General features: G+C 48.8%; 1 protein-coding gene and 1 pseudogene across 2 annotated transcripts in view; both read right to left on the reverse strand.

Annotated features, from left to right (window-relative positions):
• GPC6 (glypican 6) overlaps positions 1-15,478 on the reverse strand; it is a 754,231-nt gene that overhangs the window by 691,769 nt on the left and 46,984 nt on the right. The window lies entirely within an intron of this gene.
• LOC148538212 (uncharacterized) lies at positions 2,467-5,291 on the reverse strand (annotated as a pseudogene).

Raw genomic sequence — 15,478 nt, forward strand, 5'->3', positions numbered from 1 at the left:
AGGGGCAGGCCACTGGAAACGGGGGAGTGGAGGTGCGAATGCAGGCGTGCCTGAGCATCTTAATGCCATTTCAGAGGCGTGCATAATTAACAGGCAGCATCATGGTACACGTCAACTATTTGAATTATACACTGCAGTGCTCGTAGTGCTTGCGGTAGGGTACAGTCAACCGCAAGCTCTGCGGTCAGTTCCGATGGAACCCAATGTACCGATGGTTGTATATACTTCCTTGAGATGACGTTCGCTAGTAGGCGGCAAAAGTCAGGCTGTTGGGCGTCTGCATACACAAATTGATCGCACACCAAGACATAGTGGGCGTGCTTATGCCTTGCCATGCGATCACCTGCCTTGATGTCACTTAGCTGAATTTGCATACGCTGGGAGCGAGCGTCCACATCTAGCGACCGGGTCTGAATCAGGCCCATAGTGTATCCCAACACTTTGCATATGTTCATAATAAAGACCCAAAAGGACTAAGATACATAGGAATACAGAAAATAAAAAGACTGGCGAGGTGGATGCCAGATTGTAGTTTTGCAATTTCCTCATTAAAAATTTCCAGGGCAATTGTCACATTAGCCTGAGGGGGAATATAAACAGCAATGATAATTACCACCGAAACTTCTCTGGGCAAATAGGAGGGTCTGCATTTAATAGACAAATATTCAATATCCACTGAGCAATAATTACCAATACAGAAAGCATCAGTACACCAGGTACGCAGGACATACAAACACAGCCCCCCACCCCTGCTCTTCCCTGATGCAGAAGTTCTGTCTGCCCTAAATAAAATCCTGTTTCCAAAAGAGACCGCGGTATCAGATATTAAGTCATTTAACCAAGTCTCGGTAAAGATTAATACAGAACAGGACAAATGCTTCTTATATGAAAGAACCACTTGTAATTCATCCAGTTTGCTAGTCAGGGACTGGACATTTGCTAGAAATAAACTAGGCAAGGGGGGTTTGATAAAACATAAATTGAGCTTGGCTCTAATGCCAGCTCGTTTACCCCTTTTTTGCCACCTCTCCCTCCTCCGATGACTCTTCCAACCTTGCCTGCATCTCCAGGGATAACCAGGTCTCCAGTAATGCCCCCCTCCAGATCGCTGCCCACCCCCATAATTTCTACTTCCATTGCTGTGCTCATAGCCCATCATCTCACCACTCCAGTCTCCAGTCCAGCTACCACTCACCACCCCAGCTGTAGTAGACCCATCCAGGGCTGCCACATTTGCAGGCACAGTAACTCCGGGGACAGCGGACACACAAGCTCCAGAAGCGGCAGCAATCCCAGCCACCCCCGCTTTACCCGCAATCCCTGTGGGTGCGGGGTTTCCCGAGGCTGTCCCTCTTTCGATAACCTGCACAGCCTCTGCACCGTACCCAACAGCCCCTGCAAGCGGCTCCACTGTACCAGCTCCGGCACCCACCACTCCTCTCGAGACTCCAGTCAGGCGGAGACCAAGCAGCACCTCCCGGGGATATGTAATCCTGCACTGGCCACTGCCACCACACAGGACTCCGACCAACAGGAACAGCCATGCCACATTCGGAGCGCGCAACACACGGACACCCTGACCATGGAAATCGCCATCACCGGCATCAACGGTTAGTGAAGCCGCAGAATATACACGCGCCGACATCTTCATGCTCTGCCACTTGTCCATTCCCTTCAGCCCAATGAACAAGCAGCCTGTAGCTGAGAGCAGGACTGAGATGCACTCCATTTCCATGATACAAATGGGCATCACGGAATTGAATCAGGACATGCTCCACGACCCCACCACCAGTCTCCACCATGTACCTAGCCACCGCAGTATTGACTTTCCTCCTAGCCACAATCAGGTGCACACCAGACACAATATCCCTCCACACACACCTGGGGACAATGAAGGACCACACCAACTTGCAGGTAGGCAGGGCTTCAGCTATGAGATGGAAATCCCTAACAATCAGTGAACACAGGTCAAGAGCTGTGGGCTGACCCAAATCATTACCCCACAAATGCAGGACTAAAGCCATAAGCTTGTACAGCTGCCACCAACCTATCAAGAAGAGTATACCAGCACATCCTTCTAAAATCATACCATATAATCAAATGTGTCTGAGAGAACACACTAGAATCTGATGCTAATGAGGATTGAGCAGCCCAAAAAATTTAGAAATACCCTAATGCCCAAATCGGCTTGCCATCGATTCCACCTGAAACACGTTAAAAGAGATGTCAAACCATAACGAAAAAACACAGCCACAAAATAGCCAACCCATACACACCATACAACAAAGGGGACGGGGGGGGCTTGGGTGATGGGACAACATATAGAAACTGGACTTGAGGAAAAAAACAGAAAACCCCCTGGAGTAAACTAACAATCATGCCTTATAATACTATTAAGAAGCCATTTGGGCCCCAAAGGGAAAATAAAAAAATCCTCATAGACTCCCACAGTATGTCGGCGAATGGTTAGGCCTCCAGTGAGATACTGTACATTGGAGCAAACACAGATAAACCCAGACAAATGTAGCAACAAAAAGCAGGAGAACTCCACTGACCAAGGGATTGAATTTCCCCGTCGGATAAGCCCACGGAAGCCACAGAATTAGCAGCCCCAATCCGAAATGAGCGAGTACAGAACTCACCCAGCGCAAGACCTAAAGATGCCAAGCAATGCTTCAAGAATTGACAAAACTGGTATTTTGTAACCTGAGACCCATCTGCGTGCATCAACCATGCTCCGGCCCGCTCACCTCGGACCTGCATGAAGGCTTCCGCCAATACCACTGGACACACCTCAAAAATGGGACAAGGTTGAAAGGAAAGCCAACGCCGTCTACCAGCCTGGTCAGTCATGGAGCGCTGTATATGGCATAGCACGGTATCTGGTTGCACAATCACATCAGCAGTGGTGAGATGGGGGTCAGCCCTTTTGGAGGGAGCCACCAACGCGCAGATCCGAAATGCGCCATGAAACACCATGGAAAAGTTAACTGAAAAAGCAAACTTTCAAATGCAGAAAAACAAATGGAGAGGGCTGCTGCCAACAAGTGGGGCAACAGGGAGCTATCAATGGGGTGCCTTTAGTCAACTGCTGTAGGGGCTGATATGCACCAACCCCTCAAAGCCCTTGACACTAAGAAGGACCTCAAGGGGTCAGGCCTGTCATAAAAGGCAGAGAAATATGACACCCGACTAAAATATGCCACACTACTGCAAGTGAGCGACCTTGAATGTACAATTCCCATACAAAAGCTAACATGATTTGCCATGAGCTCTTATCTGCCTGAGCCACCAAAATCAGAAAGCGCTCCCATTCCATTCAACCCACCTGATAACAATGCAATGTCCTGGGGGCAATGGCACGCTATGCTAATTCCTCCATGCCGGCATGATGATCTCACCGGCTAGCTCAACCTGAGGAGCCAACTCCCTAAACCGAGGCCAGTTGAACCGTGACAGCACATCCACAACCCCATTTTATACCCCAGGAATATGCAATTCCACAACCCCATTTTGTACTCCAGGAATATGCCTGGCCACAAAATGGATGTTAATCATGAGGCAAAGTAGAATGAGCCTTGCTAACAAATGAACAACAGTCAGAGAAGAAGCATTCTGATGATTGATCACATGCACAACATGGTTGTCGCACCAAAAAACAATGCTATTGTCACACAAATGATCTCCCCATAGCTCTAAAGCAACTATGATGGGAAACAGTTCCAGCAACAGCATGAGTTTTGTCAAACCATCAGCAGTCCAATCTATCGCCAAGGTGCGGCGCACCCCGAGCCATTGAGAAATGCGCCAAAGCCAGAAGCTCCAGCGGCATCTATAAAGAGCTGGAGCTGCGTGCTACTGCAGGACAGGGAGGGCCAGATACAAACGCCGTTGAAGCGGGAAAGGAATATGTTCCAAACCCGAAGGTTATGCTTGACATAAGCCGAAGGTATAAAAAAAATGGGGGTGGAGAATGCCAGCGATGGACCGCTCCAATTTCCTGCAGAAGATCCTCCCCATGGGGCAAGGTGGAACAGGCCCAACATGGACTGCACATGACGCAGGGTGAGATTTCACATGCCCAATGCTACCACTATCGCCCAGTGCAACTTATCCAACTTGTCTTGGGGTAAGCGACTGCAACCTGCCATGGTACCGATCTCGATACCCAGGAAGGAGAGCTGCATCACACAGGCCCTTCCATTTTTTACCCGCCATAGGGACTGCGAAAAGGCAAACAACGACTGCATTGAACGGAGGAGGTTCTCGCAGCATAGGGAATTAGCTGGGCCAATGCACAGGAAATCGTCGAGGTAGTGAGCCACCCTGACCTTCCCTGTGCCTGCAACATCACACCAGTGGAGGAATGTGCTGAAATGCTTAAAAAATGCGCATGATACAGAACAGCCCATAGGCAAGCATTTGTCTATGTAAAAACCGTCCTGCGAGCGAAAACCCATGTATCTAAAAGATTCCGGGTGCAGATGTAAAATGGCGGAAGGCAAACTCTACATCAATCCTAGCCAACACGGATCCAGAGCCAGATGCTCGTAGCAAGTCCAATGCCTGGTCAAGTAACTGATATTGCACATGACACAACGACACAATTCCAGGGGAATAGCGTCATTGACTGAGGATCCCTGTGGGTAAGACAGATGCTGAATCAGCCTGAATTTTGCTGGCTCCTTCTTGGGGATGACGCCCATGGGGGAAAGGACCAGGTCAATTAATGGAGGAGTGTGAAAAGGACCAGCCACCCTACCGAGCTCCACCTTCTTCCCGACTTTTTCGCAAACTACATGTGGAAGCTCGAACGCTGATTTTAAATTTTTTGGGGAAACTATGGGAACAGACCCTAAAATCGGAAGGCGAAAACCGTTGTGAAAACCCCAAAACAAAAATTCAGCTATAGCCCTGTGCAGATATAACTTCAACCAACATCTGATTTGGACACACTGGGGACATTGCCTTACTTAGACCCACCCCCTGCTGCAAGGTGGCTGGTGGTGGGTCTGGCTTTGGCACGGCAGCAATCCTTTGCAGGGTAAGGGCTCCCACATCGCAGGCAGGCATGCCGGAACCTGCAACGGTTAGCAGCTGGATAGCTTGAACCGTTGAAGGCATAACACCTCCCCGGGTTGAGTGACATGGGGGTTCCCCCGAAAGGGAGGTTGTAAACACTGAGGAGCAATTACTGTAGGCTGGCTGAGTTACCTACAGCCAAACCTCCACGTCTTTGCAGCCAAAATCGGTGACCAAGGTTCCTGAATGTTTGCGTCGGAGTTCCTCATCATTGATTCACCAGGAAGAGTTTTTCACGGACCGGAACATTGAATGGATCAAATAAAGGTATCTAATGGCATTCAAATGATCCTGAGGGTGGGTTTTCAGATAGCATGCTGCAAATATAAAGAAACCCGCCTGCCTGTTGTGTTAGAGGTAGGCCACTTCACCCGTCCTCCCTTGACGCTTAGCATTGCTAAAGTCCTTCTTAGCTTTTGAGGTGAGGATGAAAATATTAACATACTTCCCTTTATCAATCCTGTCATGGACACTACGATCCAGCCCTTGCAGCACAGCCGTATTATCACAGTGCACTACTCCACCGTTAGACACCCCTGGGGAAATTTAACTATCCTCTCTAGAGGAGTGTGGCAGTCTAGACCGGCACTGTGAACGGCGCCGATTACAAAATGACCGTTTCCTGCCCCAATCCCCAGAGTTATCAGAATCAGAGCTATAGGAAGAGGAGGAACAACATGCACGCCTGCTCCGCTTTCATGCAGGCGCAGTAGACTCAACCAGAGAACCGGAATGGGCACCATCATCCAACACACAACCCTCTGCAGCTGTCTCATCTGCCATAACTGTCGAAAGAATGCCTGTGGGAACATCATCAATACCAGAAGACATGGGAGCAGCAAAAGACACCGCAGGCATAGGTGTAACAGGTACAGAAGGAGGAGGCACAGGGGTCTGTACACCCAGGGCAGAAAAAAAACTGTCATCAATTACAAAACAACACTCTTATTAGAAAAAGAACCACAAATACCTTTCATTACTCAATACAACGGAAATCACAAGACGATTGAACACATTTTAAAGAAACACTGGCACATATTACAATTAGACGAAGAAATGAATACAATATTACCATTAGCACCAAGAGTCATCTATTAAAAAGCAAAAAACCTCAAAACAAGAATTAACCATCGGGCTTGCGACGATACCCTTGTGGTAGGGTCTCGTGTCCGCAAGCCCTGGAGTGCTTTTCTATCCGAGCCGAGAGCACTCCCACTGACATCACTTGTGATGTTAGTGGCGCCGGCCCCAGATGGTAGGCGTTCCCATGGGAACGCCTCCATCTGGGCAGCCACGCCCCCAGCATGCCCACCAAAGGGGGCGTGCTGTCACTCACCATCGACAGCACGCCCGCTTTGTAGCGAGATCCAGAGCGACGGCTTGCCCGTCGCTATCCGGGTCTCGCACATGCGCACGACGGAGCCGCCTCCGTCGTGCGCATGCGCACTGCCCCAACATCGACCCGCTTGCGAGTGCTCAGTGCTTGCGAGCGGGTCTGAATTCGGCCCTAAGTACACATAGGGCCTGATTCAGACCCATTTGCTAGCAAGCGTTCGCTCGCAGTGAGCGATGTTTAGCAAAGTGCGCATTCATATGCATCGCAATCCACATGCGCAAACTAGTCACAGCGATCGGGAAGCAATCGCTCGCTAAGCAGAGACAGCCCAGCTGAATGAGTGACAGGTCAAGCCGTTTGTGGGTGGTAACAGGGGCAGGCCACTGGAAACGGGGGAGTGGAGGTGCAAATGCAGGCGTGCCTGAGCATCTTAATGCCATTTCAGAGGCGTGCATAATTAACAGGCAGCATCATGGTACACGTCAACTATTTGAATTATACACTGCAGTGCTCGTAGTGCTTGCGGTAGGGTACAGTCAAGCGCAAGCTCTGCGGTCAGTTCCGATGGAACCCAATGTACCGATGGTTGTATATACTTCCTTGAGATGACGTTCGCTAGTAGGCGGCAAAAGTCAGGCTGTTGGGCGTCTGCATACACAAATTGATCGCACACCAAGACATAGTGGGCGTGCTTATGCCTTGCCATGCGATCACCTGCCTTGATGTCACTTAGCTGAATTTGCATACGCTGGGAGCGAGCGTCCACATCTAGCGACCGGGTCTGAATCAGGCCCATAGTGTATCCCAACACTTTGCATATGTTCATAATAAAGACCCAAAAGGACTAAGATACATAGGAATACAGAAAATAAAAAAGACTGGCGAGGTGGATGCCAAGTCACAGCCCTGAAAAGAAATAAAACAGGGTGGATTTATCAACTCAAGACACTACAACCCTATGGCCTCAATATTGATATAGAACTCGGGGTGTTCTTATAAATATATCTGCCTGATTTTATATATTTATATATTCTTTTATTCCCAATCCCATATTCAGTAATCTGATGGTCATCTTCTATCCCCACATATTTAATCTTATAATTATTTTATCATTATTCCCATTTTTATATACAAAAAATTATTATTTCAACATTTTTTATTTTTTAATTTTCATATCACTTTCTTTGATCATTTCTAGTTTATCTTACTACTATCATTTTTATTATGTTTATATTTTATTTTATTTCTATTTTTATTTTATTTCAAATCCAGCACCAAAAATATTCTATGAATAACAGGGGACATGTGGTTCCCACTAAATCAAGGACGTTTCCTGTTTTAAATTCTGTTTTTAGAACAAAACACAATAAAGTTTTTTGACAGATTTTCACTATAAATAAAGAAGTCATAACACTAATCATACTTGGCAAAGTCACCAAGTGCTACGAAATGCGTTGGATGTGACCAGGCAAGCCAAGGCACAGCCAATTGACAGTGTGAACAGACAAGCGGGACGCAGCGTCTGATGTCATCACTAGTAGCCACGGGCGCAATACATGTAACACCAAGCTCCAAGCTGACCTGGGCAGGCGCCGCTTGCCTCCAGGGCACTGAGGACCCGGCAGAGTTAGGAGCTGTTGTGGTCACCGCTTGTCTGAAAACACGCACATGAGATGCCACCACCTGAGGCCCACCGCACACAAGACGACAGCGGACATGGCTATTGGGGGCATAATATGAGGTGGCAGCTACAGCTGACCACCCAGCGGTAGCGACGACATCAGGGACACTGGAAAAAAACGCTGCCGCAGCTCCACCCAGGTGCGTGCGGGCGTGGATGCCACCTCAGGCCTGCTAGTAGCAGAGGTTTGGTGGCTGCAGTGGGACTGACTACTGGGACCTGCAGCCACCAAGCTCAGGCTCCCGTCACACACATAACTGCCCATTTCGGGAGAGTAGGCAAGTATGGTACAAATATAATCGGCTGCAGAATTGGCATAAAGAGGCAGTCACGCAATGGCACTATGTGGAAAGCACCAGGGTTCCTCTTACTGGGCTACAATACAGTGTATCACCATTGTATTGTAACAAAAATGTATTTGTCCTTCTAACTCATAATTGCTTACTTTTAAAACATTCCCTGCAGAAGATAGCAAAGGCAAGGTAATAGTGAGAGATGGGGGTGTTGTGGGGTTTGAGGGTGTGGCAGTGCAATCATGTCACTGTGGTCCAGCCCCGCATTCTGCAATATTGTGCCATCAGCAGATGGACAAGGCCGGGCCATCACTATGTGACGACCAGACCACCTAATTCACAGGATTGTCTAATCTACTGGGAGAGCAGTAGAATTCCACATAAATCTGTAATCTCCCGGACATTCCAGGAGAGTAGGGCAGTATAATCTTATTAAACTGTGATAACAGCATGGCAAAAGTTGACATTACCCTTATGGCACTCTGCACTTGCTTAACTTCCCCTAAGTCATTCAAAATGTCAACACCATAATGTCAATAAGCACAAAATGTCAATATTGGAAATGCTGACAGTTGATCCATTTTATTATGGAAGAAGTAATATAAAAATATAATGGAACGGTTGTCACTTCTGTGTTGCAAGTGATGGGTGCTAGGCCCTCTAAGGCTGGGTGCAAGTGTGGTAAATGGTGGTCTGGCTAGGACGTGATGGTTTCACTTTCTAGACCCAATGGAGGTGGGTGGTAGTTTGGGAAGGGTGATCAGACATGCAAGTGGTGGGCACTAGGGTAACATCTTTTATTACTCTGACCAGGGCTGTATATGTGCAGCCTCATTACCTTAACTGTGTAGATGGCAAGTCATTCATCTTCTTTACCTCCACTGTAGTTAACTTCACTATATCAGGAGGGTATTGCAAATAGCCAACATAGTCCGTTTGCTGAATGTTTTACTGGAATACAGAAGAACTATGCCAGTTACATCTACTAAACTACATAAGTAAAGAATAAACCTACATCTTTTAAAAATTATTAAAAAAAATTATTGTAAAATACCATAGAGCCATTCAATTAATGCACAGAACATCATGAATATAATGCAGGCTGGCAGCAATAGTAACAATTGCTATTTAAAAAGTTACAAAAAAAATAAAATTTTATATTATAAAAGAAAAAATCCATAACCTACACAAGCAAATAGATCATACTAGTTTATTTTGATTACAAAATACAAAGTAAGGATTTTTATACTGAACTTGAATACTACTGGGATGCAAAAATAGACTATTTCAATGCTTACCATATCCGCTCGCAGCTAATTGAGCAGCTTTATGCCATCACTCATTATGGCTTGCTAAAATTAGAGATGTCCGCGGACTGTGTTTTGGTTCTAAATCATCATCATGTTTTGGTTTTGGCAAAACCACGTTCAAATATTTTTGTTTTGTTTTTTTATAAAAACAGCTAAAGTAAAGTAAGTTGGATCTGTTTTTGTTCCTACAGTATTATTAACATTAATAACATTAATTTACAGTCAATTCTGACCACCTCACAGCTCACAATATTGTTTTCACCAATTTTGACCAAAAGTCTGGCTATACTTAGTGACAGAGCAGTAGCACAAACACATGGCAGTTTAAAAGAATAAAGCACATAGTGGCACTGCAAATAGGATGATGGTTTAATAAACAATGCAATTCTATAGAATGTTTTCATTAAGCAAGAACTACTGTAGTTCAGAGGCCTGAGGCCAGCACATGTAATTGGAAGTGGAGTATTTAGTGGAACCAGGTAAATTATTGAGTGATTTATTGCTTACTAGCCATACTAATAACTATCAAGAAAAACAAATCAGAGACATGGAAAAAACTATTAAAAAAACAAGTTTCCAAAATTACAGTACAATAAAAAAGATTCAAGGCAAATAACAGCCTAGTTGAAGTCAATAATTATTAATTATATGATTATATGATACTACTCAATATATATGAAATAGTAAATGAGGCCTATACACCTGGATGAGAGGCTGGTGATGGATGGCCATGCAAGATACAAATGAACATGAACTACCCAGTAAAGTACAGATATATGTGATGCCTTTCAAACAAACACAATCTTGACGAAGCCCATAATAAAATGCGGTGTACAATAGAATTGTCCCTGGGCCATTCCACCCACCGTTATTTTGTATATTAAAAAATATGAGATATGGTAAGAACTTACCCTTGTTATCTCTATTTCTACGAAGTCCATAGGGTTCCACAGGATACCTTGGGGTATAGGTGTGAAGTCAGTCGCAGGGCACCAAAGAGTTAAGCTTTCAGCCTCCCAGGATGCACTAGGTTCCCCTCCTATACCCCGCTCCCGGGCCAAGGCACCTCAGTTAGTTACCAAGCCATAGGCCGGAGGAGGAGAAGGAAGAGAGAGAACAAAGATCTGGACACATACAAGAATCACATTCTCACCAGAGGGAGACGGAAAACCGGTGACCAGAGCAAAAGCCCATCTGCAGCACAGGTGCGACAGGGCGGGAGTCCTGTGGAACCCTATGGACTTCGTAGAAATAGAGATAACAAGGGTAAGTTCTTACCATATCTCATATTTTCTACTTCAGGGTCCATAGGGTATCCACAGGATACCTTGGGGATGTCCCAAAGCAGTATCCTTTAAGGGTGGGGATGCTCCTGTGCAGAAAGGAGAATCCGCCGCCCGAAGGAAGCATCCTGAGAGGCGAAGGTGTCAAACCTGTAATACCTCACGAAGGTATGGACAGAAGACCACGTAGCAGCATTGCAGATCTGAACTGCCGAGGCACCACGTCGAGCTGCCCACGAAGGACCCACAGACCTAGTGGAATGAGCCTTCAGAGAAGGAGGGACCGGTAGGCCTTCATGAAGATAAGCTTCAGAAATAGCCATACGGATCCAGGCTGCCAAAGTTTGCTTTGAAGCAGGCCAACCCTTTTTACGGAAGCCATAGAGGACAAACAAAGCATCCGACTTCCTAAACGAAGAAGTGCGGTCAACATAAGTCCTTAAGGCCCGCACAACATACAAAGAGGCCTCACCCACGGAAAGACCCGGTGAGTTAAAGGCCGGAACAACTATTTCCTCGTTAACATGAAACTGGGAAACAATTTTGGGAAGAAACTCGGGCCGAGTGCGGAGCACTGCCCTGTTCCCATGAAAAACCAAGAAAGGGGGTCTACAAGAAAGAGCCCCTAACTCAGAAACACGTCTGGCCAAAGCAATGGCCAGAAGGAAAACAGTCTTAGCTGTTAGCCATTTAATATCCACTGAGCCCAGTGGTTCAAACGGCGGTCCTTGGAGAGCCCTCAGGACCACAGCCAAATCCCAAGGTGCCACAGGTGGAACAAAGGGCGGCTGAATACAGAGAACACCTTGCATAAAGGTGCGCACATCCGGGATTGTAGCAATCCTACGGTGAAACCAGACAGATAGGGCCGAAACCTGTACCTTCAAAGAAGCAAGGCGAAGCCCATGATCTAGTCCAGCTTGCAGGATGGCGTGAATCCGAGACAGACGAAACTCCCGCGGTGCATAACCTCTCGGTTGACACCACTGGAAGAACGTATGCCACACGCGATGGTATATCCTCGCGGAAGATGGTTTCCGAGCTCGTAACATGGTACGCACCACAGAGCTGGAAAACCCCTGGGACCTCAGCATGGCCGTCTCAACAGCCACGCCGTCAAAGACAGCCGAGTCAGGTCCGGGTGAAGGCAAGGACCCTGAGACAGAAGGTCCGGTCGTAGCGGCAACCGCAGAGGACTGTCCACGGACAGACCCTGAAGGTCTGAGAACCAGTGCCGTCTGGGCCACGCGGGAGCTATCAACAGGAGCGTCCCTCCTTCCTGTTTGAATTTTCGGATTACCCGTGGAAGAAGGGAGACCGAAGGGAACCGGTATGCGAACCGGAACGTCCACCGGACGGACAGAGCATCCACCAGAGATGCCCCTTCGTCTCTTGTGTGAAACCCGTACACCGGCAACTTGTTGTTGTGCCGGGACGCCATGAGGTCGATTTCTGGAAGACCCCACCTGTCCACCAGTAGTTGAAAAACGTCCGGGTGCAGGGACCATTCCCCTGGATGAACGTCCTGGCGACTTATAAAGTCCGCCTCCCAATTTAGCACTCCCGGGATGAAGACCGCTGATATGGCCGGAAGATTGCGCTCCGCCCAAACCAGGATCCGAGAGACCTCTACGAGAGCCGCCCGACTGCGAGTTCCTCCTTGCCTGTTTATGTAGGCCACGGTGGTAGCACTGTCCGACTGGACCTGCACCGGGTGACCCTGGAGAAACCGCTGTGCCTGCAGGAGAGCATTGAAGACCGCATGGAGTTCCAAGATATTTATTGGAAGCTCCGCTTCTGACGGCGTCCACCTGCCCTGGAACTAGTGTGGACCCGAAACTGCTCCCCAGCCCCGAAGACTGGCGTCCGTTGTCAACAGGACCCAATTTGGAACCCAGAACGGACGTCCCTTGTTGAGGTGGGTCGTCTTTAACCACCACGCAAGGGACAGGCGAACCTCCGGGGTGAGCACAATCATCTGGAACTTCAGAGACTGAGGCAGCCCGTTCCACTTGGACAGGATCAGGTGCTGCAGAGGTCTGGAGTGAAACTGGGCGTATTCCACCATGTCGAACACCGACACCATGGAGCCCAGTAACCTCATCGCCGAGTGTAAGGACACCCGGCGGCTGTGCAGACAACTGCGCACCCTTGACTGTAAAGCAGAGATCTTGTCCTCCGTCACGAAGATCCTTTGCTGTCCCGAGTCCAATAAGGCTCCAAGATGCAGAATCCTCTGAGACGGGATTAGAGTGGATTTCTGCCAGTTGATTAGCCAGCCGTGCCGTTGCAGCAGTGCAATGGTCAGGTCCAAGTGGTGTAACAGGAGCTCTGGAGATCCTGCCACCAATAACAGGTCGTCCAAGTATGGCAACATGCGGACTCCTTGCAGCCGCAGAGAAGCCGCCATGACCGCCATCACCTTGGTGAAAACACGTGGTGCTGTCGCCAGGCCAAAAGGTAACGCCCGAAACTGGAAGTGGTCGCTGCGGATTGCAAACCGAAGGAACTCTTGATGGCGCAAAAGAATAGGGACATGCAGGTAAGCGTCCTGTATGTCCAATGACACCATGTAGTCCCCAGGTTCCAGCGCCAGAATGATGGACCGTAGGGTTTCCATCCAAAACTTCGGGACCCCCAAAGACTTGTTGAGTGCTTTGAGGTTGAGAATCGGACGATATGACCCATTGGGTTTCTGTACCAAAAATAGATTTGAATAGAAACCCTGGCCCCTCTGGGAGAATGGAACGGGCACTATAACTCCAGCCTGGAGCATAGTGTGCAATACCTTCCGCAGCTCCGTAGCCTTGTTCCGGTCTGATGGTAGACCCGTGGTGAAGAATCGAGCCGGGGGTCTGTGCCGGAAGGAGAGGGCGTACCCGTGGGAGACCACCTCCAGAACCCAAGTGTCTGTCGTAGTGAACGACCAACACCGGGAGAACTGCAGCAGGCGGCCTCCCACCCTGGGATCCCCCAAAGGGAGGCCCGGACCGTCAGGTCGCAGGCTTGTCATCTGGCTTGGGGGCCGGACGTCTGGTACTCCATGCCTGTTTCCGGGGCTTGACCGATTTCTTAGGGCCAGCCTGTCGAGGAAACGACTGTGGTTTGGGCCTGCCCTGGGCCCTAGATGACCGAAAGGACGATGGTCCAGAACCAGAAGGAGCAGCGGCCGACGGGAGACAAGCAGATTTGGCTGCCGCCAGCGTGGCCACAATCTTATCCAGATCCGGACCGAAGAGAACTTCTCCGGTAAACGGCAATGCTTCCAGACCTTTCTTGGAATCTGCGTCCGCCTTCCAGGATCGCAGCCACAAGGTGCGACGAGCAGCTACCGCTGCTGAAGAAATTCTAGACACCAGAGTACTAATGTCTAGAGCCGCCTCGTTGATGTAGGTGGCCGAATCACGGAGATTGCCAATCAACTCCGCCTGTTCGGCCGGACAGTCGGATTCAAAAGAAGCCTCTAATGAATCCGCCCAGCGCTCCATTGCTCTGGCAACCCAGCAAATGGCCATAGCCGGCCGTGCTGCCCCCCCTGCATGGGAATAAGCGGACTTCAGGCAGATTTCTACCTTGCGGTCCGTAGCATCCTTAAGGGAGGACATGGATGGCATCGGCAATGTGGCACTACGGACAAGACGGGTCACGTGAGAATCCACCTGTGGAGGGGATTCCCACTTAACAAAATAATTATCCGCGAACGGATAAGCCACCGCCAGGCGTCTCTGCGGCTGGTATCTTTTGCCAGGTTGTTTCCAAGCCTCCTCTAAATGGTCCACCAACTGACCCGAAAGAGGAAAGACTGTGGCATCGCCCTTCACATCTTTGAAAAAGGCATACTGAGATTTAGCCGCTGGGGGAACTTCGTCCTCAATCACCAAGGCTGTGCGGACCGCCCGAATAAGTCCAGGAATATATACTTTGGACATGGCATCAGCGTCCTTAGTATGGAGAGGTTCCTGATCGTAAGGATCCAGAATCTCCCCATCATCAGACGTCCCTTCGTCATCCTCATAAGGAACGGACAGAGACACCACCGGCCTTTTATGAGGCCGCATCACAGACTCCCCTTGCAACACATCCGACAAGTGCTGTACAGAACTCGTCAGGGAGTTAACCCACGCTGGCTCCTGAGAATCCGGGAGCAGGGAAATAGGGAGACTGTGGGGTACCACCAATTGTCGTGGGAACCCCTGCATGGGTGACGACACCACAGACTGCTGGGACAAACCCGTCGGAGTAAACGCGAGCTGCGGAGCTAACTGGCCCACTAAAGCTGTTAACGCCTGAGCGAAACAAGCCCAGGGCGACTCCTGTACCGGTGCTGTAACCGTAATAGGCCGTGCCATGGACAAACACTGCTGGCAAAGGCCCTCCGCGCTACCCTCCCCCTCCGCTAACGGTACTTTGCACGTGGTACACTGTAGCCGGAGGGGAAAATCACTTTCAGACATGATGGCACCACGTATGTGACCTCTCTCACCAATTAAGTA

Source organism: Taudactylus pleione, unplaced genomic scaffold (assembly GCF_031769625.1).
Source record: "Taudactylus pleione unplaced genomic scaffold, aTauple2 ptg000041l, whole genome shotgun sequence".
In the NCBI taxonomy this organism is placed as follows: Eukaryota; Metazoa; Chordata; class Amphibia; order Anura; family Myobatrachidae; genus Taudactylus; species Taudactylus pleione.